The sequence below is a fragment of the Alosa pseudoharengus genome, unplaced genomic scaffold, assembly GCF_046254945.1.
Source record: "Alosa pseudoharengus isolate Yale_2024_CS ecotype anadromous, Long Island Sound unplaced genomic scaffold, YU_APseudo_1.1 YU_APseudo_1.1_scf_2, whole genome shotgun sequence".
In the NCBI taxonomy this organism is placed as follows: domain Eukaryota; kingdom Metazoa; phylum Chordata; class Actinopteri; order Clupeiformes; family Clupeidae; genus Alosa; species Alosa pseudoharengus.
Genome location: NW_027468663.1, coordinates 14,195,414 through 14,219,772, shown reverse-complemented (window position 1 = coordinate 14,219,772; position 24,359 = coordinate 14,195,414). Strand labels below are relative to the sequence as shown.

The 24,359-nt window shown below is 39.9% G+C and overlaps 1 long non-coding RNA gene across 1 annotated transcript in view; it reads right to left on the bottom strand.

The window, feature by feature from the left end:
* Window positions 1-19,067: 19,067 nt before the first annotated feature.
* LOC143133899 (uncharacterized) overlaps window positions 19,068-24,359 on the bottom strand; it is a 26,627-nt gene continuing 21,335 nt past the window's right edge. Inside the window, exon 3 of the long non-coding RNA XR_012988565.1 lies at window positions 19,068-20,324. This is a non-coding gene — a long non-coding RNA (uncharacterized LOC143133899). The remainder of the gene's footprint in view (window positions 20,325-24,359) is intronic.

The following is a 24,359-nucleotide window of genomic DNA, read 5'->3' as shown; positions in this document are numbered from 1 at the left end:
AAGGCGGGCTTAACAGGATAACGACAGTCCTGTGACGTGAACAACAAGGAAGGTGGCTATGGCGAACGAAGAGCGGTTGTTTGAATCGGCGTTGGCGTCAACTTTGGAGGAGTTGGACTTGTGCTTTTCTTTGAAAGTTGAGCAACACAATGCACTTAAGTCATTCCTTTCTAAGAAGGATGTGTTTGCCGTTTTGCCTACCGGATACGGATATGGTCGTAGCGCTGGCCTATTGCATGCCTAGGCAGTTTGAAAGACAATTCTCTGCCCGCCCCTTGGATTAAGCGAGGTGAATGATTCGATGCCAGACTATACATCTCAATGATATAGGATGGCCCCGCCAGGCTACCTCCTGTAGGCTACACAATGAAAATGCTTTTGTTGTGGAGGCGAAGAATTAACAACAGGCAAACTATGATGTTCTTCAGAGATTATCTTTGACAGTTTGTGAACAAATTCACATGTAGATTTAGGCCTAATGTGTCCAGGGGGAACGGTGTAATGATAGGCCTACTTTAGTTACAAATAGGCCTACTCCGCTATAGTCTAGCAACTCTCCGTTGGCTTGTGAGCTCCAGATATCGAAACTTCTCCGGGCCAACGAAATCGTGTATAGAGTCGTTAGGTGGGCTTAAAGCAACACCAAAGAACTTTTCCTCTGTCGCATGCACTATTTGTTTATCCAGCACCGGCTTTGCAAATAACAATGTCCACAGACAAGGTAGAATATGTTGCATGATTTTATGAAAGTACGATGTATTGCGACATCAGATGCAAGTCAAATTTGTAGTTTCTCATGTCTCATTCCATCGAACTACAGATCCGCTACCCGATCCGGCAAACTTACATAGTGCGGTTATAGCTGATAGAAGGCCGCGAAGTGAATGCAGAAAGTGCCGTTCACCCTGTTACGAGTTGATGAACCACTGAAACGATTTTGGAAACATTATTTTAAGGTACAAAAAACTCTTTGGTGTTGCTTTAACATAATGATTGATGGCAGAGTTGCAACGGTTTGGCTTGAATTCCCTGCTACTTGAAAACAAATAAGATGGATGTTGCTGTTGGCGAACAGTGTGACACGAGTTAAGCTTTTATTAAGTTGGCAAACGTTTGAACTAGCCAACTAGCTCCACTGGTGGGAAACGCATGGGACTCATAGCGCTGCCGCTGTCCTATTGCGTGCAGAGGGAATTTGAAAGACAACTGATTATCCCGCCCCTCGGACTGAGCACTGCGAACGGTGAGTGTCCAGACCCTACATGTTAATGTGGGTCTGGCTCGTCTGGCTCGTCAGGCTACTACTCTGCAACTGTATGAGGAGCTCAGAAGCCCAAAAAATGGATGGATGGAAAATGGAAAATTGGATACCTTTAAACAGAGAGGGTTCAAGCGGAGCTAGTAATCAAGGATCTTTGGTTTAAAGGTGCAGTGCGTGATCATAGGTGGTTCCAAGACCATACAATTTTTTGTCACATTCAGCAAATATCTACTCACAATCTGCTAGCTTTCCATCCCATGAGTACAATGTAAGCAGTGGCGGCAGCCTGTCCCCCAAATAAAAACAAAACCCTGTTTACAGACACACACACACCAGAGGTTTTTATTTCACAAAACCTAGATAAGCGATTAAGCTGGGATTTTTTGGTTATCCTGGATGAATTTAGCCTTGACTTGGTTTCACAAAAGAGATGGCACATAAGTTACCATGGGGATTTATTCTCTGCACCTAGCCTGGTCCCGACCAGGCTAACAGCCAAGCTAAGTTAATTCTAATAGCAATTGTGTTGTCTTATTGGTTCAGCTAGCTGTCATTCAAATCAGAATTTAGTAGGCTCTGGCCACCCCTGGCTATGTGGCTGACGGACGCAAAATGTGTCCAAATTCACACCCATTATTCTCTGTTGAATTACTCACAGAGTACTTATCACACATAAATCACACAGATATCACGTGAAAGAGCAGAACCTGAGCTTTCCCATGATATTAGCGGCTAGGTGTTGTGATTTACGTTGGATATACATGGCATTTAATCATATTTCCTTTGTGCACACAGTGCTTCGTCTATCTCCACACCCATTACTCTCGGTGGTATATCTCACGAACACTTTGGTCAAAACATAGCAAACCATATATCAAAATAAACAGCAGACCTTACCGAACACGGGGATATGAAGAGCAGCCCAAAATAATAAACTTGCTTTCCAAATCAAAGAATCGAAAGTTGGTCATGGCATGCACAGATCAACTGTGCTTTTGAATAGATATTTCTACCAGCATGCTTCAGGTGGCATGGATGCAGACACAAAGTATTTTTCCCTAATATAAAGGCTGATCTAAGATATATGCAAGCATGATCACATCATACTTTCCCATGTATGGGTAGGCTACACTGTCTTGAAAACGATAAAGCCTAGCATATGAAGAGCTCTTTTCCAAAACGCTATAAATCCATTTTTGTAATCAAGTCATGTTATTTAATTGTGTTTTTCATGTAATAAAAATAAAAGTGCAGTTGTGTTGTTTTGATTGAGTAAATAACAATTACAGATCCGAAAACAAAATAATAATTTAATTTAAAAAATGAATTATGAAAATGCATTAAAATGGGGAATATAGCGTTTTGGAGCCAAACTGTTCTTATGTTGCCATAATATATTATATGTGATATATTACTATTTATTTAAATACCCCCCGTTTTGGCGTGCCACCCCAAGATTTGCAATGGCCTCCCCTGGCCACCCCTGGCAAAATTTTCTGCTGGCGCCACTGACACACACACACACACACACACACACACACTCAAATGAAGGTACAAAAGTGCCATGAAGGTTCTCTGGTCTTTCTTGTTCTATACAGCATTCCAAAAACTAAAATGTTGGCACGTTCTCCATAATAATAATTTTATTATCACCAAAATATTTATTTTTCTTTTTTTTTGGTTTTGTTTGTATGTTTAAATGTTTGACCCCTGAAGGTTCTACAATAGGACATTCCCAAGAACCTCAGAGATCACTGTGAATAACATATTGACAGACATCATGCACAGCAAGTAAGTAGCAAAGAAATAACAATATCAGTCAAGGACTTGACAAGCATGAGAGCCCTTCTCTTCTGTTACGGCCCATCTTTAACAGCCCATACTTTGAACACTGATCCTATCCAGTTTGTGTCCAAAGCAGGCACCTGCAGATGTGTAGGTTCTCTTGGGGTTATTTTTTTTCTTCTTGCTGGTTGAATCTTTTATCTTGGTTGACTTTGCATTCTGAGTGTGGTTTCGAGAGTCCATCTGAAGACTTTGGGCTAGATGTAGCCTCTCGCCCTCTGGTGTGCGGTCTGGCTCACTCTCTGTGCGATTTCTTGCCATCTGAGTTCTGAATGGCTGCGATGTTACAAATATGTTGAAAGCAAATCGTAAATTGACATTTTGTTAAGTTTTCAATTTGTAAGGCAGCAGCCAAAGCTAAATCAGCACAAACAACAGAAAACAATTCAAAACATGCAACACAATTATTTCCCACTCCCTTTCATACATCTATAATTGGAAACCGACCTTATGTGGTGTTGTTGTCAAAGGTTTTGCATTGAGTCGGAAAGATAAATTGATCATCAGTCCATAAATTAAAATGTGTGTAAAATCCATTGTTTTTAAGTCCCAGGCACGGCACTCCAATTTGTCTACTTGTCAGGTCAGCATCTGAGGAATACGGCCTTGCTCTCAAGAATTTATAATTTGCTGCTAGTGATGTCAACAATATCAACGCCTTCTGCGGTTGCAATAAGCCTACAGCAAGCCAACAACAATAACAGAATAGGCTAAAGCAATTTTTTTTAATCCATTGGTCTATTGCCCATCTCATTTAAGCAACCTACATTTTAATTGTAAGCCACTTAGGGTAACATTGGGCTTTATGATTTAAATGAATTTCAAAGTGAAGGTACATGAGTACCCAGGCTATTTAGTAGGCTATCCTGTAAAGTGTGTGCACACAACGGAAATGGGTTTGTCTGTTCAGCTTTATTAACCAACAATATCTAATATTATTAATAGGCTACTGCTGCATGTTGGCACCGCAGGTTTCTGAATGGAGATGTAGCTCCCTCCTGAACAATGGAAGGTAACTCTGATTTAAGTGCAATATCTCACACTGTTGGCATCAGGCTATTGCAGGTGTAGGTTTAATTCAATACAATACACATTTTCTGTTTTCTGTTTGTTCTTTTCTTGCCTTTCTCACCTCATTTGTATTTGCTTCATGTCTATATCTTGTTTAAGCAAGTACAGACACTATATGCCAACAGTTTCATGATGACTCGGGAGTCCTGTTTCAGAGAGGATGTGTTGTTGGTTTCCAGCAGAGTGCTGCAGTGTTACTTTTTTTTACCAAGTTCTCATTCATAAGTTCATAATTGACAAAGTTCTGCAGAGTCATCTGTGGTTAACATGGGCACGTCCTTATTCGTCTCCCGCCAAGCCATAGTCATGATTAACAGATTATAAATAGAAGTCTGAAGTCAGAGATATGACATGATGTCAATAAATAATAAATGTTTTATGACAACTCCGGAGGCCCTTAGCAACATGATTTCAAAAAAAAATAAATTGGCACAGACAACGTGAAATGTTTCAAGGAAGGTTACTTCAAAGAAGAGATATATATTGTAAATAATAAGCAAGGCTGGAAAACTATACTTAGACAAAAAAGTCTGAAAGACTGAAGGTATTCTACAGTGTGTGTGTATGTGTGTGTGTGTGTGTGTGTGTGTCGGGGGTGATGTGTCATGATGGAGGCTACATGAGGACAAGAGCGATGGGGTTTTCCTGAAGAGATGCTCAGTATGTACACAGTCCTGATACTGTACAGGACACAAAAAAGCGGTTCATATCGAGTCATATGCAATGTCTGCCAATCATTCAATCTGCCAGTCTGCCAATATCCTTCATATATCTCTGAGCTTTTAATATCTTATCAACCACAAAGAAACCTTCGATCTTCCAATGCTTATATTTTAATTGTGCCCAAAGTGCTCCACAAGCAAAGCGGAGAAGCTGCTTTTATCCATTATGTACTATGGAACACCCTGCCTCTGTACAGGCAAATTCTGTAAACCTCTTTTAAAAAGCTTGTTTGTATTGTTACATTTTTCTCTATTATTGTATTAAATGTTCCAGATGTAAAGCACTTTGAGCTGATTTCTGTGTATGAAAGGCTATACAAATAAAGCTTATTATTATTATTGTTATTATTATTATTATCAACACATAGAGGAACATGTAGAATTGCAATTATTTCAGGGATAGAATATAGGCTATTTTATTTCATGGGGAGTGGCAGTATGTCAAACAGTGCTCCGCAAAAACCGTGATACCTTATTTTTGTTGAGTTTAACTTATACCGTCGGTGAGCTCCTTACAAGGCGTGCGTTTACAGTCTGTTCAAATCAACGCAGCTCACTGACCTCCAACATGACAATGTTCTTTGTTAAATCCCTTTAAAAATGCTGGGATTTATAAGGACTGTATTTTTAAAATAAAATTGAACATGTCGTTTAGCCATAAACCACAAACCAAATGTGCAAGGTTGAAATAAATAGTTGCATAACTATGACTTGCAGAATAAAACAAAATGTCACTGATTAAGAATTCAAAATCTTTCGGGAAAAAGACAGTAAGTAAGTGTTTCACCTTGAGGTGAGTTTATAATTTTCAGACCATAAATCAGTTTAAACACCCACAATTATCTCTAATATAGGATGATTTGTTTATTATTCATTTCCAGAAGGAAACGGAGGAGCGTGTAAAATCACTGAACATTTGAGGCACTCATTAAGATAGATTCCATTGTGTCAGGTCTGATTTAGATTAGTTGCTGACAGAAGAAGTCAATAGGAGAAGGAAGGGATTGTTTGACTTGGATACCTGAGCCATTCATTTCCATCAAAGCAGTAATGACTCGCCAGTGGATCCCCAAATAACCTTTTTATGTCAGTTAATTGGTTTTGTAAGGCCAAATATAGGCCTATTGTAGGCTATATAACTATACTGGCCATAAAAACATTTGAATACTTTTTATTGATAGTATACCAGTTAATAGTCAGCATTTATAATAGTCAACATATATTGAATTTGAACCTTTCAAATCGCAGTTACAGGCCCTGTGATATAATAGGATTGACGCACAAATTGAAGCACTTTTTAAAACTTAATAGATCAAATATACAGTGAAAGGATTTTTCTCCTTTGTCTGCTGTGATTGTATTGTATGGTTGTGTGGGCAAAAGGAGCTGCCTGCTATGCTAGGCTATGCAAGAACATGTTTTAGACATCATCAGACAATAAAGTATCTGTGTGTCTCTCTATCAGTGAACAGAAACTTTGGGAAATGGTGATTGTATTTGACATGTATTTGTGTTTTGTGAGATTCATCTGACTAAAAATGAAAGACGTTTGTATCCAATCAGAGAGTAGCCACAGAAAAGAGTATGTGGACATTTTTAAAGGTGAAAAAGGTTATCATATCTTATAGGTAGTAAGCAAAATATATTATTCTTTGTCATTTTGTATCATTATTGGCTGGTAATATAGTCTTTCCTCTGACAAATTAATGTGACCTATGAGTGTATTATATCGCATGTTCATGGAAAACTATGTGAAGGAGGACACTGATGCACAATTTGACTTCTTTTATGCAACTCCTGGAACCACGAAAGCATGACAGTAACCCACTGTTCTCTACTGAGCTTCTCAGAGGAGGTTGAAGGTAAGTGCTTTATTTTTGGCTGCCTGACATTTTCTTGTGCTTCAGGACAATGAAGGACTACTTTCATTCAGTGTTGAACAAGCTTTCCACAGGGCCTTAAAAAGTCAGGAAAAAGTCTATGTAATGTAATAATATGAATTCTAGGCCTTAAAAGGTCTAATATGCATTAAGACATGAACATAGGTTTTCAGTAAATTGATATGTCTTTGTGTTCATGCTCATGTAACACTCCCCCTAAAATGATTATTTAAATGCTCCCACAATTTTTCAACATGTTTTATTGCATCGGTGATGTATCGTTGTTCTTTTCTCTCAATGGTACACATTTCATTCATAATGGTCCTCAAAAGATTGGGGGAAAAAACTTGAAGGAACCATGGTTTAAATTAGTCAGATGTTTCTAAGGCACTTCTCTGAAGCACTGAAAGAAGGAGACTCTCTGTTTGGTCATTTTAGTAAGGAATAGATGTGTAATTCCTTGGTGGTTGAGAGATAATCAGCAGTCAAACCTTCTACTTTATTTTCTTACCTTTTTATTTGTTCATTAAAACCTTAAACATTACAGCTTTAATCTCTATTGTCTGACTCGCTTTGTGTGGGGTGGCAGAGTCAGCATTAACACTATTAAAACCGATGGAGGTATTCTGTCTATGCTATTCCAGTTTTAAGAAATCTAGTCACTATCATGCTGTACATTTCATTTCTTATTTGGTTTTATTTGGGCAAAACCCAACTTTGAGGTTGGGGTTCATATTGCAGATGTCAGTTAGATATTTTTTGAGGAAGAGATATTTTAGATATTTTTTATTTTTTGAGGAAGAAAATGTACTAGATTTCATCAAAAAATGAAGAGCTACAAGTGTCTACTTGGTTCAGAAGGTATTCATTTGTTTATCGTGTCAACACTACTCATGATGTGCCTGTGTGTGTTCATCGTCTTGTATTATGTTAAATTGGTTGTCAAATTGTTGGGCACTCATCGTTTGCATTAATCACAGTTTCAGGGGTAAATGAGGATAGCCAGGTGAGTGAGTTTCCATTTGTACTTTTTTTTTCAAGAAAAAACTTGTCACAACAATTTAGAGTGTGTGTGTCTGCCTCTAACTCACTCAACAGTTGTCTGCCCCAAATTAAACACATTGTTCTGCCGTTATCGTAAAGGGTATGTCTCTACCTGCTCACAACATATCATGAGTTCCATTTTCCCACCTGACATGCACATCAACACATTCCAAAGGCTGTTTGGCCACATCATTCTTTGTTATTGCTATTTCATTGTAGTACAGTCAAATCTAGTCATAAATAATATTTTTCTATTCATAGGAGCTATGAATGAATGAAACCTCTATTCATAGCAAGTCAAAAGAGATTCACCATGAGTCACAGCACACATTTGAGCTCACATCTACAAAATAAGAGTTTCTATGCTTGATTTTAACTGGCTGGTATTTCACATTATTTTTGTAATGCTATGAATACAGTAACCCACAACAGAGGAATCATTCATATCAAGTGTGTAACGTTAATTGAATGAAGAACACTGATCGACTTTTTAGAATAATAAAATCCTTGTTGATTAAAACAGGTCAGCCTCCTGTAATAATGCATGGCAGTATAATGTACTTATTTCTGACCTCTCTTATATAATTCCGACACTAAAGATGGATAATAAATACATAAAATAACATGAATATATTAATAAAGCATAAAGATATAGAAAATATAAAATCTGGCTTAAAAGAAATTGAAATGTCAATAAGTTGTTTGAAAGGGTTAGGGTTAGGGTTTGGTTGCTCTGATACTGTGACCGCTGTCTGCCAAACATGCACTTCAGAAGTGCAGCAATAATTTCAGACTGCTTTAGGGATCGCGTAGGTGTCTTGTCGCTGTACAATTGATGGGTTTGAGGTGATTGCTTTTGCATGCATTACTGTTGTTTTTGTATGCTAGCAACAGTTTCAAATAAAGGAAGGGATTGTAATCCTGTTAGTGGCCAAGCATCTGACAGCACTGTTGAATATGAGAGCCAAGCAATCATTCTCAGTTTACAGTCTACACATCTAAAGTTACTCTGCAAATGCATGTATAGTCCATATCGGACTTCTCGGTTTAAGTTGACCTGAGGCAGCATTTAGGAAAGACAAATAGTCATCCCTAATATTCTTTTGGATCCTCAAGTCCCTAATTTTCCATTGCATAATGCTTAGTCATTACCTAGAAATGGCATCAACACAACATGGGAGTTTGCCAACCTATCAAGCTCCATTTTACCAACATGATGGATCTCTCTGGGTGGTGCCCCCCAGGGCTCCTCAAGGAGCTGCTTATGGGCCAGGGTCTGTCCATACCTACACACACTTCCTTTCACCCGCTGTCACTCCTGTTTGACGGATGGGTACGTGGGTGCCATCATTACTCAGAGGATATTAAATGACGGGGCAGAGGATGTTATTTTAAGCAGCACTTTTGTGTTTTTGCTGCCATTTTTCCATGAATTGAAGTAAAATATGTGATATTTCTTCTATACTTGCAAAAAGGCTTATTTATCTCGAATTTTGTTCAACAATTTGATAAAATCTGTGTTAGTGAGAACTTCACCTTAGATAATCCATTCACCTGACGTGTGGCAAATCAAGATGCTGATTTGAAAACATGATTGTTCTACTGTTCCGTGGACTGGTCACACTAAAAGGCAGTTTTATCACACAGCACAATGCCACTGATGTTACAAGTTTTGAAGGAGCATGCTGACTGCAGGGATATCCACCAGAGTGTTTGTCTGTGAACTGAATGTACAGGTGAAGTGCATGAATTGCTCATACTGTTTTTTTTACCATATTTGTTGTGAACAGATAAACCCTTTGTGTGCACAGGAGTCAAGGCCAAGGTCATGATCAAGAGCATCTGATACACAGTCAACTTGGTTATCCACTCACTGATCAGAGGGTTGATACATTCAATGGGTAGGATATTGAGAAGGGTACGGTTTATCTGAGGAAGATGGCGGTAATAATGGAAATAGTAAGCATAATATGCTTCAAAATGAGGCACAAACTAAAAGTCCAAAAAATAATTGTGCAGCAGTACCATGAAGGTTTGTGGTGAAGATAAAGTACTGGTAGTTGAAATGTACCTTACTGTCTCTATGTTGCAGCGGAGGCTGTCCTTTATACTGGACCAAGAATCTGAGATGTCCAAAGGCAACAAGTTAGTAACCGCCTTTCCTTTTTAAAATGTGTGTGTCAAGTTAAAAACATGGTACTGTTTTAGTTTTCCTACTGTTTCCTGTGCTTCATTTCATGATGTTATTTGTTTCCAATAATCAACCGTATGAAGACCATAGACTGTATACTGTATATAAGAAGTGTATTGTGGTGTGCCTGACAAAGACCACTAGGGATCTGGCAAACTCTGAGCCTCAGACAACTGGTGTGTGTCTTTGACAAGTCAAACGACTCCAACCTTCCCAGTGACTGCCATTTTTCAGATCCAAGATTGAAATCTGAGCGTGGCCATACTGCAATGTAGTTAAGGAAGCTCACAGCACAAATGCAATGCTCATAACTGTGGAGTGTGTACAAAGATTTAGGCACAAAGATATAGGCAAGGCAGTGCAGTTTTATTTATATAGCGTATTTCATACACAGGCAACTAAATGTGTTTTACAGTGTTAAGAACATAAAATAAGTTAAAAGTAGCTTATAAAGTAAATAATAATAGAATAAAACATCTTCAAAACAGTAAAATTAAAATATAAAATTAAAACAGTCAAACAGAGAGTGCAGTTAAAAGATAAAATACAGGATTAAAAACAAATGAGCAGAGAAGCAATAATTTATATAATTAAAATACAAATAGAGCAAAGAATGATGTTAAGAAAGGTGCAGTAAATGAAATTTGTGAAAGAGTTTTGTCTTACACTGCAAAAACTGCTTATCCAATCAAATCTAACCAACTATTAATCTTATATCAAGACCAAAAAAATCTAGTTGGTAGTTTTTAGTATGAAGAGACTAGCGCTTTCTCGTAAAATCATTTGACTTAATAAATTGAAACAAGCAAATTTGGCTGCCAGTGCATTAAGCTAATTTGACTTAAAAACAAGCAATTTGGCTGCCAGTGCGTTGAGCATTTGTCTTGATAAGACTCCTTAATTTAAGTCAAAATGATCTTACGGGAGCGTGCTAGGTAAGTCTCTTTATACTAAAAACAATACAAATAGATTTTTTAGAAGTCTTTTTTGCACTCTCTTTGGCAGTGTAAGCATTGGTTTAAAACTCTGGCAAATAAGTATATAGGCAAATATAGGCAGTAAAGATAAACACACACCTTTTATGACCTCTTATGCTATGATTTTGAACAGTTGTTTTTCAGTGAAAAGGCTAGAGGTGTAAATGTCATTGAGCCTTGGGCTGTGGTATAGTAGTTCAATGTTTCAACCTTTTGTGTTCCCGGACCCGATCGAAGGTATTCAACCCATTTCAACCCATAGTTATCATTGACACTTGTCAAGTCCATTTTCTTCACACCCAACATTTAATAGAAATTGAATATATAAATTATATGTATATACCTTTGTTATTGTAAAGTTTTTCTCGGTCACTTTGGCCCATTTCTTAGATCAGAATTTAAATTCTCAAAACTCAATATCATCTCATCACTTGTGCACATCATTAAAGCAGTGTCTCCCCCATGCAACTGATTTTGCACAAATGTCTGCTGTTTTTTAAATTTTCAATTGCTAATGTCATGTTGGATAAAATGCACTATACTGGTTCCATGCTGAATAATCCTACCCAATAAAACAATTGGCCTTATTTCATTAGTCATTACTTGCAAATGTGTTGAACTAGCTGTCATAACTAGTTATAGTCTGTCTAGCATACATACATATCTGTGACCTGACAGACAGGAACATCAGGATATATAGAAAGATGTACAGTGGTGCACAGCTCTGACCAAGGTTTTTTTTTTTTACTGTATATTCGTCATTTTTCATTTGCACAATGCTGTAAAAGCTGTTTTCTTTATACTGTCACAATGTCTGTCAACAGCAAAAACTTTGAAATATATCCTCTTGCAATCGACCCCCTCCACACACATTGTGTAACTTTGTAGTTTTGAAATAGTCACATAGAAAATAGTGATGCCTTGCATGTTGTTCATTAGAAAATACCAGAGACAGAGTTATTACAATGGCGTAAGGACTTGTCATTTTGATGGCACTGACAGTTTCATTGGTATAAATACTTTTGAAACATAAACAAACATTTTGCGCAAGATATGCGCTTTTGCAGGTAATCCATATAGGGTGCAGTTTGCTCAAATTGTGCATAATGCAATATTGCACTAACTGTTGTGCAAATGTTAATGATGATTCAAGAAATTAACCAAAGTGATTGAGAAAAACTGTATTATAAAAATATACTAAAATATAGCTGCAAGCAGCAATGCGGGGGCCAAGCAATGCGCTATAGCAGGAATGGCGTTGCCATGGCATGAGCAACCACTCACAGCAAGTTTGATGGCAATTGGATAAAGAACGGCTGAGATACAAGCTCACTTCCTGTATTGCAGCGCCCCCTGTAGAAGCCAAATGATGCCAGTTTCCTAGTGCATCCCCACAATCAGGTACCAAGTCTCTATACCAAGTTTGGACTTCGTACATCAAAGCGTTGCTGAGATACAAGCTCACTTCCTGTATTGCAGCGCCCCCTATAGAGGCCAAATGATGCCAATTTCCTAGGGCGTCCTCACAATCAGATACCAAGTCCCTGTACCAAGTTTGGACTTCATACATTAAAGCGTAGCCGAGATGTTAGCCCACTTCCTGTTAGGCGGCATCGTCGCCATGTGTAATTGGCTGTCACGGGCAAACAAACTTGAAAATAAAAAATCTGACAAGTATCGTTTATGCGGCTCGGTCTGAAGATCATCTCCGCCAAGTTCTGTGAAAATCGGATGAAATTTGTAACCGCTGAAACTTTTCGTAGAGTTTGGACTAAATCCAATATGGCGGAGGTCCAATATGGCGGAAAGTGACGGGATAGGGGTCAATGAACTCGAGATTGTTCAAGGATTCAGACGCTACCTCAATTGTGAAAATCAGACAAAAGAGTCAAGGATCACGCGCATGAACGCATGTCCAGCTTTGAACTGGTGGTGGCACTAGAGTGTTCAATGTATATGCATGAAAATTGCTGTGAGTGATTGGGACAGTGTCCTGACTAATGGTATCAAGTCTTGTGTATGTTAACTCAAAGCGTCACCTAGATGTTTGTCCACTTCCTGTTTGGCGGCTTCATCACCATATTTGATTGGCTGTCACGGGCAAACAAAAATGAAATTGAAAAATCTGACAAGTATCGTTTGTGCGGCTCGGGGAGAAGATAATCTCCGCCAAGTTCATTGGCTTGCTGTCTGAATTGGGCATTTGTGGTCGAAGTCTAAGGCAGGTGGTTAGTAACATGTCCTTAGCAGCAGAACGGGCAAGCGAATGGTTGTGGGTAAGGAGAAGTTACCCTTCCTGGGGCGCAAGCTAAGGTAAGCTAACTGGCTCATTTGTTTTGGTCGTGGGTAAGGAGAAGTTACCTTTCCTGGGGCGCAAGCTAAGGTAAGCTAACTGGCTCATTTGTTTTGGTGGTGGGTAAGGAGAAGTTACCCTTCCTGGGGCGCAAGCTAAGGTAAGCTAACTGGCTCATTTGTTTTGTGTTTGTGATGGACTGTGCCTAGGTTGATGGTACTTGGCTAAGGTTCTTTATGGTTTATGGTTCAGTCCACATCAACGGGACGGACCGACCTAGCCAACTTAGACCATGCCTAGGTTGGTTAAGGGTATTTGGATGCTTGTTGTGGTAATATGGGGCAGCATGGGGCGTAAGCTAACTGCTAACTGCTGGCTAATTTGTTTTGTGTTTGGGATGGGGCCTAAGATAATGGGCTAAGCTAACTGGCTAATTTGTTTTGTGTTTGTGATGGGCTGTGCCTAGGGTGATGGTACTTGGCTAAGGTTCCTTATGGTTTATGGTTCAGTCCACATCAACGGGACGGACCGACCTAGCCAACTTAGACCATGCCTGGGCTGGTTAAGAGTATTTTGAGTATTGGATATTTCAATGTGGTAATATGGTGGCAGCATGGAGGGGAGTGTCTCCAGGACGCTGGTTTCACTGTTAAGCCTTCATGAGGTGTCGTGGGCCTAACTTAACGAAACATCGGTGAATGAGGGTGCCCACTTGATAACCCCAATGACATGCCGCATACTATATAGGCTACTGCTGTTGGATAGGCCATTTGCATTGTGCTTGTGACCATTTGTTGGCGGATTTGTGGGTAGTGTGCTTTTTAAAGTTAAACTTGAGCAGGGGCTTCTGAATGTGTTTTTACCTTGGATTTTGGCACAAGGGATTTTAACATCTAATCCTGTGTATTAATGTAATGCATGAAAATCGGATGAAATTTCTGACCGCTGAAACTTTTCGTAGAGTTTGGACTAAATCCAATATGGCGGAGGTCCAATATGGAAGAAAGTGACGTAATAGGGGTCATTGAACTTAGGTCGGTCCAGGGATTCCAACGGTGCCTGATATGTGAAAATCGGACGCACCGTTCAATGGTCACATGCGTGAATGCAATCCAGGTTCGACCCATTGGTGGCGCTAGAGTGTTGGGCATAGAGTTCTGGAAATTGGTGAGAGTGATCATGGGACAGTGCTGAATCAGTGTGCCAAATTTCATAACTTTAGACCCAGCGGTTCAATTTTCGGCCAGATTTTGACCTGTTGGTGGCGCTAGATGGCTGGGTTTAGAGGTCCGTAAATGAGTGTGAATGGTCAGTGGAGTGTCCTGAAACTTTCTGCCAAAAAATCTGCACTTTTTAGCCAGGCGTTCTATGGGCTGCCATAGACTCCAATGGCGGATGTATAATAATAATAATAGGAAAAGCTAGTAACTCAATGGGTGCCTTCGCAGCTTCGCTGCTTGGCCCCCAATAACTAAATTATTTAAACTGAATACAAAAACTGAAATTGCAATTAATTTGTTAAGTAGTCAAGCTACACAGGTCCTGTTGTCAACTAGGTTTTAGAATCTAACCAATGGTTATGGATTGCCCCCTGTGTGTAAGCGATGGTGATTGCCTCTGAAAATTCAGTATAACTACAATTGCTCACTGGGCATTATATTCAAACTACCACCAGAGGGCGACATTATATAACTCCTGGAATCAACCTCGAATCCACCTGCAGCTGCGCATAGCGGTGTAGCAATTGATACACATCTCTGATTACTTTATATTTTATTTTTTACTTCAGCGCTCTCCCTCTAATTGTGTTTATTTCCTGTCTGCGAATTAATGTTACATTTGAACGACCACTGCTTCATGTAGGACAACATATGATATTACTGCAATAGCACGGCATGTTGTTTTGTAGCTTCTGTTGACCAAACGAAGGGATCAGTAGCTCATATTAAACAAATGCACTGAAAATAGAGTTACAAGAAGCGATGACAGATCCAATCAGCCCAACACTCTGTCAGCCATGGCTGTGTAGGCCTACTCTCGCAGCAAGTTTCAAGTTAGATGACCAAAGCACCCGCTATTGGTCAAGAAACTAACCAGCAACAATGGAAATACACAGACCAACAACAGTGGGAGACAAGAATTTACACACACAGTGTAAGCTGGCTACAAGAGCTGCATAGGATGTATAGATACAATTCTGTGCACAAATGGAGAAACAGTACAATTGCATAATACTCTTTTCTCAGGATAACATATTTAGAGTCTGTGGTTGCCATTGGTGTGCCAGAAGCTGGCACTGAATATTTTCAGCGTCTTTCTTTCTGCAGCTGTAGACGGTAGACCCCAGTCCTCCGGGGTTAATGTGACACACATATTTCATACGCCGTCCTTCATGAAAACAAAGTAGCCTACATGGTCTACGTAGGCTAAGAGATTTACTCTGGAACAGCAATACAACACAACGTAGATGGGTTATGCAGTATTAGTTTATTACAGTAGCCTATAGGCTACATGGGACATGATTCACATTCATGATCCATTACTCCAGACCATGGTGGTTGATTAAAAAACTGATTTTATTTTGCGCAGCTATAGTAAATAAGATGAATACAGGAAAGGACCACGCAATAATACAGCGACTTAATTTAAGAATTTAACCTAAAATAGTTACATTAGAAAGCAAACATAGTCTCTGCCACAAGCATTCAGGTGCCATTTTGTACCCTGGTGAAAATCTGACATAGCCTACAGCATCCAAACAGTGGTGGGCCACCAAGACCTCAAAACTCAGGAAATAATAGTGTGTTGTTAAATACTATGTTACCTTACTGTTACTAATATGTCTGCCCTTTACTCCAATATCTACTTTTCTCATCATGTTAATGGCCTACATTACTAAACTTGAACCATTTAATAGTGTGGATACAGACAGGGAGGGGAGAGGGACATTTTTTCTAATCACACCTTGTTCTTTGTGAAGTGCCTGCAGAGTCTGATCTCCTCTTTTCATTGAATCATCAGTGATTGGTCGAAACATCAGTGTGATACATCTTCTCAATGGTGGTCTTAAACTTTTATAGACCACTTTTCTTTTTCATTTACTTGAGAAGGTGGTCCTCTGATATTTTTTTTACATAATCAGAAGTGGGCCTGAGGTCACAAAAGTCATATCAATTTTAGTATCTACATTTCTGTATGGGAAAAACCTGAGATCTCTGGTTTTCAAAGACATGAAAGTTACTCAAGATGAGTTCATGATGGTGCAGTTGGCCTGACTCCAGTCCAGCACCTCTTCTGGGCTAATTGGACAGAACCGGACCCACTCACCCCCACGCCATGACAGCCTTCATTACATCGCCAGCGTCACTCCGCACCGTTGCACTCCGAGTGCTTTCCATTGAATAATGAAGAAGGCGTGGGGAGTGGGACCACGCCAGTCTCAACAGAAAGCTCAGGAGGCGCTAAGACTACCCAAGTCATCGCTGAGTCTGCCATCGGTTCTTGAGACAGTAGCTGCTTCCTCATGCATGCATGTGCCAAGCCAAACCTCACGTGGTCTGAATGACTGGTGGTCTCGTGTGGCGTTTGGTCACTTTGGTGATTTCACAATCGAGCACTTTGTGTTTCTAACTGCACTACAATTAGAGCGGACACTGGAGCTGTGCTGAGTAAACCTACTCATTGTACTAAGAGGCAATGTTAAATTCCTTTCTTATGGATTCACAACACCAAATGAATGGACCAAACTTTAAGGACTTTGTTTCTCCATACGAGAGAAAAGGCAGCCCAGCCAGGCAAAATAACACTGTGCTGCTCAGTGAAGATTCAGTGGAGGAGAAACTGCTTACAGGCAAATGGGAACAATCCTTCTGTTCTCTCCGTGTGTACGTCTTCAGTGTGTGTGTGTGTGTAGGTGTGTGTGTAACAAACATTGCTGATCCTTGCCTCTAGACATCCTAAAAGGTCTTATGCTTGGTCAGCAGATGTCTCAGGAAACATTTGGGGATCATAACATGACTCGAGTCAGTGGACCTTAAGGAAGAGTCAAAGTAAAACATGCTCTACAAGCAAACCACAGAGTTCTTAAGTTAGCACATCCTTCTAGCCTGGGTTTCCCCATAGAATAAATACAGAAAATGCTACATAAAGAGATAGATACAGGCTGCCAAGGGTTACAACCTTGTGCGGAAATTTCATAATTTATCAACAAAACATACCCTACAAAGTACATAAAGATAATGAAGGAAACAAAAACACTTCATTGAAATGTACTTAGCAGATTTTATTCAAGTCACAAAACAGTATTTAACTGGACATTTAACGTTTGTTAGTGTCATTTTATTTTGCTCAGCCATTACAAGACAATTACAAGACACATTATTTTTATGTGGAAAAGCAGATGAGAAAAAATCCTCCTTTGATACCCATTCTGATGTGTGATGCCTCACCTATGAATAATTATAGCCTAGGTGTTAGATGTTTCATAATATATATATCTTTATTGCATTATCGCCTGCTAAAGCTTGTGCAAAATACCAAAATACCATCCACTGTGCGCTGAAGGCTGTACATTACACTTTATTCTTCCTTTTCAACTAAATGACAAGTGTTTTTCTCTGACATGCTCCAGAATGCTCTAGGTGAAGCTCTCTGTCTGGGTTTCAAAGTCTCCCAGTCTTAGGAAACTAGCCAACATGCCTGGAGCACACATAACCCATTGACCCACAAACGAGCCTGCCAGCCCTGCATGAAATAGAGATGAGTCACAGCGGATGACTAGCGAGTTACTGGCTATGGGGCTCAATCAGTGCTACTCATTTGCTGCTGTATCTCGAACTTACATGCACACACACTCATAGACGGAAACATAAAATTGGAGGAAGAGGAGGGCTATCGCTGACAAAAGCGACAGCTGAGGAAGTCGTGCTGGAAAAGCATAGGCCAATTAGTTCCTGGTTCCTCTCCGGCCTGCTGCCATACAAACACACAGCATGTAATTTGACAAATAAAAAACGCAGAACAAAGCGGCCAGATGAGATGAAAATCCAGATGATTACACATTCATCCCTCATTTCCTTCCACCACCACTCCTGAAAGCCCCCCCCCCCATCTTCCCTGATGAACACCACAACCTTCAATTACACCATCCGGGGTAGGAGGCGAGCGCCCCCCAACCACACACACACACACCTCCTCGGTGACAGCCAACCTCCTGAAGACCAGGCTAACATGGAGGAATGAATAAATAAAAACGCATCTGGTGGCGATAGGGCTCTGTGACATTAAGAGAAGACGAGAGAGAGCGAGAGAATCTGGGACACAGTTGCACTCATTGTTCGGTGAGCTTTCCACTGTGTTGAACCCACCGACAGCAATGAATGTTGATTGTGACCTTTTAACAGGAGGGCATTCTTATCCTGAATACATGAAACGGAACACATACACACACACTCACATATACTCTCTCTCACACACATGCACACACACACAAACTCACATACTCAAGCAGCATACTCTCTATTCCACTCGTTCACTCTTGCACTCACACACTCGCATACACACACACATAAAGTCACACTTCACATTTCAAGCCTTGTAGACCTTATGCCTTTCACACATTATCAGGTGTTGAGGGTGCTGATATTCCTGGTCCATGTGCTGATTTTCCGGCGCAGGAAATCCAGGCCGTGGGGTACAATCAACGGTCGATGGTTTCATACACTTCACATCAAACTCACCGACAGCGTTGAATGTTCACCAAAGCATGCTTGTGTGTGTGTGTGTGTGTGTATGTGTGTGTCTGGGTGAGTGTGTGAGGGAGAGGGTGTGTATGACTCTGGGGAGCAAATTAAACATTGCGAAGTTTTAATAGCACTTTGGTCCCAGCTCCGTTTGAAGACATCACCAGTTACCCATTAAAAACACAGTGGATTTATTAACGTCCATTAAAGATCATATGAGTGAGAAAGACACACAGAGTGGACAGATGTATAAACAGACAGTGTGGGCAGGGAAAACTAACAGATAAATAGGTCAGCCATCTTCCCCAGTCCCTACCATCCATTGAGAGCCAGTCTTGAAGTGTGATGACCTTGTGAAAAAAAGACTGTAACATGTCTGTGTAGATTAGGGCTACAACAATTGATAAATGTATTGATTAGTTGTCAACTGTTAAATTACTTTACAACTATTTTGGTTATCGGTTTGTCAGTTTTTAAGGAAAATACTCAAAAATTCTCTGATTGAAGCTTCTTAAACCTGAATACTTTCAACTTTAGTAAACTAAATATCTTTGGCGTGTTTTTCACCATTTCCGGAAATGTTATTGATAACAATAATCCATTTATCAATAAAATAATTGATGGATTAAATTACTATTAAAATAACCGTTAGTTGCAGCCCTAGTGCAGACCATGCCTCATCACCAAGCTGTCAGCTCACAAGTACAGTGTAAGAGTGATTAAATATGGCTCTCTTTGAGCAACAGTCATTGATGGCAGTTACATATCTGAGACTGGCAACATTGCTTGACAGGCTGTTAGGAAGCTGTGTGTGTGTGTGTGTGTGTGTGTGTGTGTGTGTGTGTGTGTGTGTGTGTGTGTGTGTGTGTGTGTGTGTGTGTGTGTGTGTGTGTGTGTGTGTGTGTGTGTGTCTGTGTGTGTATGAACATTCTGTTCAACAGGAAAGCAGATTCCTCCATCCGTTCATTCAAAATAGTGCTACACAGAATGATGCTGCTGCTTCTTTTGCACCAACATTGCTAAGAAGTGATTTGCTCTACTGTGCTTACCTTATCCATGTGCTTTTACTAATGCTACTCTGCTTTTACACCACCGCTTAGACCACCTACCATACAATCACCCGTCAGCCAAAACCTGGAGTGCGTTTTGTTCGGTTAACATGCATTAACTGTACAACAGCCCTTGCCAAGGACGTCTTTACTATGCATAAGTTGAACCAGGCTCAGGTGAAGATGCAGGTCTTGTCCTCCCATGGCATCCTTAACATTCACTTCATCCCCATCCTTTACTCTGGACCACCTGAAAACACACAGAAGATAAGCAAAAAAGGGTTAGTTGTTTTCCATACCATACTATTCGGTGAGCACCTATTCTAAAATGCAGCATTCCATTTAAGTGACGCTGTAGAAATTTTTCACACATTTCTGTGTCAAGGGTGTTCATTTCTTTCCATGTGTGATCCTGTGCATGTATTTGTGTGTGTGAGTGTGTGCGTGTGTGTGTGTGTGTGTGTCACAAAGCTTTAAGATTTGCAGGAGGTAATAAAAAATATACAAACACCTTGCTGTGCAAATGGACTGATTGACTGGTTCTTTGGCGAAGATACTACCCCGGACATCACCATCATAGATGTAAATAGTAAAAATGTGACTATAATTGAAATAGAATGTTCTGATTGATTGTAAATGGACACTTGTTTCAACTCAAGTTTTTAAAATATCAGCCACTTGTTACACTTCGTAACAGTATCACAAACCTGGGTTTTCATTGCAAACTAATCGTTCTTGTGTTTGGGAGTTTTGGGCATATGCAAAATCCTGTTTTACACGGGTTGAAACTGTGTGGACTATGCAAGTCAAATGCATACAGATTAGCAACGTACTGCTCCATGTCCACCATAATAGGTAATGTATCCATTTGGAAACAACAATACCATGTCTACCCACAATCACTAGTGCAGGATGAATAACACAAATTATTCTGTGTTTGATCATACCTGTCTGAACCTGTAACATGCTTCAATCAATGTTTGGATCTGCAATTCTTCCCCTGTGTTAAGAAGTGTGTGTGTGTGTGTGTGTGTGTGTGTGTGTGTGTGTGTGTGTGTTTGAGAGAGAGTGTGTGTATGTGCTCTTAATGTGGCCTCTTCAGTGGAGGAGGCTTTTGGCCCTGTCCTCTCATCTCCACTCAGGCATCAGGCAGGGCAGTAAGAGCAAGACATGGGGCTGATGCCATTTACAGCAGAGAAAGAGGGAGAGAGGGGGAGAAAGGGAGAGAGAGAGATGGACAGAGAACCAGAAACAAAGGGAGCGAGCGAGGGAGTGAAAGAGAATGAGAGCAAACAAGAGAACGGAAAGGCGGGTATAGAATAAGACAAATACAAATAGTGGGAAATAGCGATCTAAGCAACACAACAACATTAATATTGGCCTCACAGAGAGAAGAGACAGAGAGAGAGAGAGAGATGCAGACACAACATCCACTCATTTATTAATCAGCTCATCTTTGGAGCACCCCCACTGAAGATAAAAGAATGAATACACCTAGTATCGCCATATCCCTCTCAGCTTCGGCGGCTCCTAGCATGCCTGATCAGCTTATTTACCAGATAGCCTGATTTATTAAAGTTAAAAATAAACATAACACAATGCTTCCTCCATCCTCCAGCCTATTCAAATCCCATTGCAGGATATATTATACTCTCTCCACAAATATGATCTTTTAAAAGTTAATGTGACAGTGCTATTCTGCCTGGGAATATTATATATATATATAGTAAAATGTTATAATACATTATAAATTATAATTATAAAAAGTATAATAAATACATGTATAATTAGGTATTAAAATATAAACAATGTGCATAAACAAAATAGTCAAATATTTTAAAATGTATGGCAAAATTTTACTATGTACACTTTTTCATACTGCTTACTCAAACTCAAACTTCTTCTGTCTTGAGAGAAAGGGGAAAAGAGAGATCCACAGAGATGAAGTGAGAGAGAGAGAGAGAGAGAGAGAGGGACTGAAAGAAAGAGGGAAGGACAGAGACAGTTCCATTGAATAGAGAGACAATGACGGAGAGCAGCAGCAATGTGCTGACGGGTCTCGCCAGTGAATTAATTGACGTGCCACCAAATTCCAGCAGCTCTCTATATGATGTACACACGGGCCCTCAAAGCCAGACATCTGTCCTCACTGTCTCACACTGTGCTCAGATCAGCGCAGCCACCATAGAGGGATGAATCAAACACAACACACACAACTCTCACACACATAAAACACACTCACTCACACACACACACACACACACACACACACACACACACACACACACACAAACCTCTCTCTATCTCCCTTCTTGCACGCACAGAGAGAGAGAGAGAACAATACAAAACAACCAGAGGCATTCAATGTAACTTAAATATCAGCACACAAACTATGATGAAGCATAATCTGCATCCCCATGCAGATGTTACTTATATTGTTTGGTCTCCCTTTGTGTCCTCTTACACACACACACACACACACACACACACACCATTGTGCTTTGCAGGTCATTGCTCCTCATGAATGGCCTCTGACGAGATGAACGAAGGATGATGTCATGCTAGCAGGACAAGCCAACCGAGGACATATCCCAGAATTCCCTGCGGCTGTGCCCTGAATAGGCCATTCTATAGCCCAGCACTATTACAGTTTTTTTCAACTGCTTACACACTAAATCTTTTCTTGTCACACAATTTTCTAAACATGTCTTCCAAACATCATAACCCCACACCAAATCTGCAAAACCATACACTAATTCTCCGTGTTTGACTCATTGAGTTTTCAATTGACTAAAACACATTTTGCAAAACACCACACACAATTTTCACACAAAAATCTAACAGGAAGTAACTTGATTTCGTTTTTCAAACACAACCCATCAAAATGCCACAATAAATCACCAGTGCTTCACTCTCTCTCTCTTCACATGTGTAAACACTCATTACTTTACTGAACACCATCCAGTTTGTCCCCATGTTACAGTACCATTAGCTCAATACATTTTTCTGTGACTCCAGAAATGCCATAGGAAGGCTTAGGATTGTTTGTTTCTGCAGTTGAGAGGGTCTATAGGCCTATGAGTACACGAAGCAACAGTGTGTACATGATGTATCCAAAATGTCATATTATGGAAAACGTGTTTGTAATGTGAGGCGAATGTTTGGTTTAAAGATGTGTTTGCGACATTTTGATTGTTGTGTGTCATTTTGCTGGAGATTTGAGGCATTTTGCATTTTGTGTGAGCAGTTGTGGGTTTTGTGTGTGGAGTTTTGAAAAAAAGACAGAGTTTTGAAAACTGTATCTACTCAAAAACAATACAGCTCACTACAGGTTTTACAACATTTTATAGTATATGTTAAATAGATACTACAGTTTCTTGTAGTACTGGTTTGCATCAGTGTAGAGCTCACTTTTTGAACACTTTACCACATTAGTAGGCTGTGAATTAAACTGTGGGTAGTTTTGCTTTGCTCTGATATAAAATAAATGTAATCACCACTTAATAAAGGGCTACTCACAAAAGCTATATTTCCATCCATGAATCTTTTTTTCAAATTCTAAAATGGTTGTCTGCATTAAATTAACCTTCATAGGTTTTTACATATCCTGTTAATGATAGTTAATGACAGTTGTCGGCTCCATCAGTATCAGGTTGTATCTGGGTTCAAATGAGTTCAAATTCAGCCTGAAGTCGTATGATTTTTTTTTACAATTTAATGTCAACTAAAGAAACCACCATGCTAACATGCTAGACCTATATTTTAACAGCCCACTCTTCGCCACAACACTCAAAAACACTTTAGCTTCATTTTAATGTTGCTACCCCAAACCTTTCCATGGTTTCATTAAATGTTTCTGTATGAGCCTGGCTGTGGCCCTAATTAATAGCTGGTCATATCACTTGCCACTTTGAGGACAGAGAATCACTGTATCACTGAAATCGCTGTGGGCCCCCTACAGTTTGTGTATCAAGAGGCACAAATAACCCTGTTAAGAGTAGTGCTGGGGGGGGGGGGGCAGTAGTACAGTACAGTAGTGCCTTTAGATCAGAGGCACGTAATTGGACATTATAATTGTAAATCCAAATTAATCTCACCCCTTTGGCATGGATGGTGTGACGTGAACCACTACAGCCCCCCCTCCCCCCGACAAGGCCTGAAATGAGAAGCAGACGAATGGACGAAATGGAGAGAGAGAGAGAGAGACAGAAAGGGTGTTTGTCCATGGTGAGAGATGGATAAAGGGAAAGAGTGAAGGAAGAGACAGAGAGAGTGAAGGAAAGAC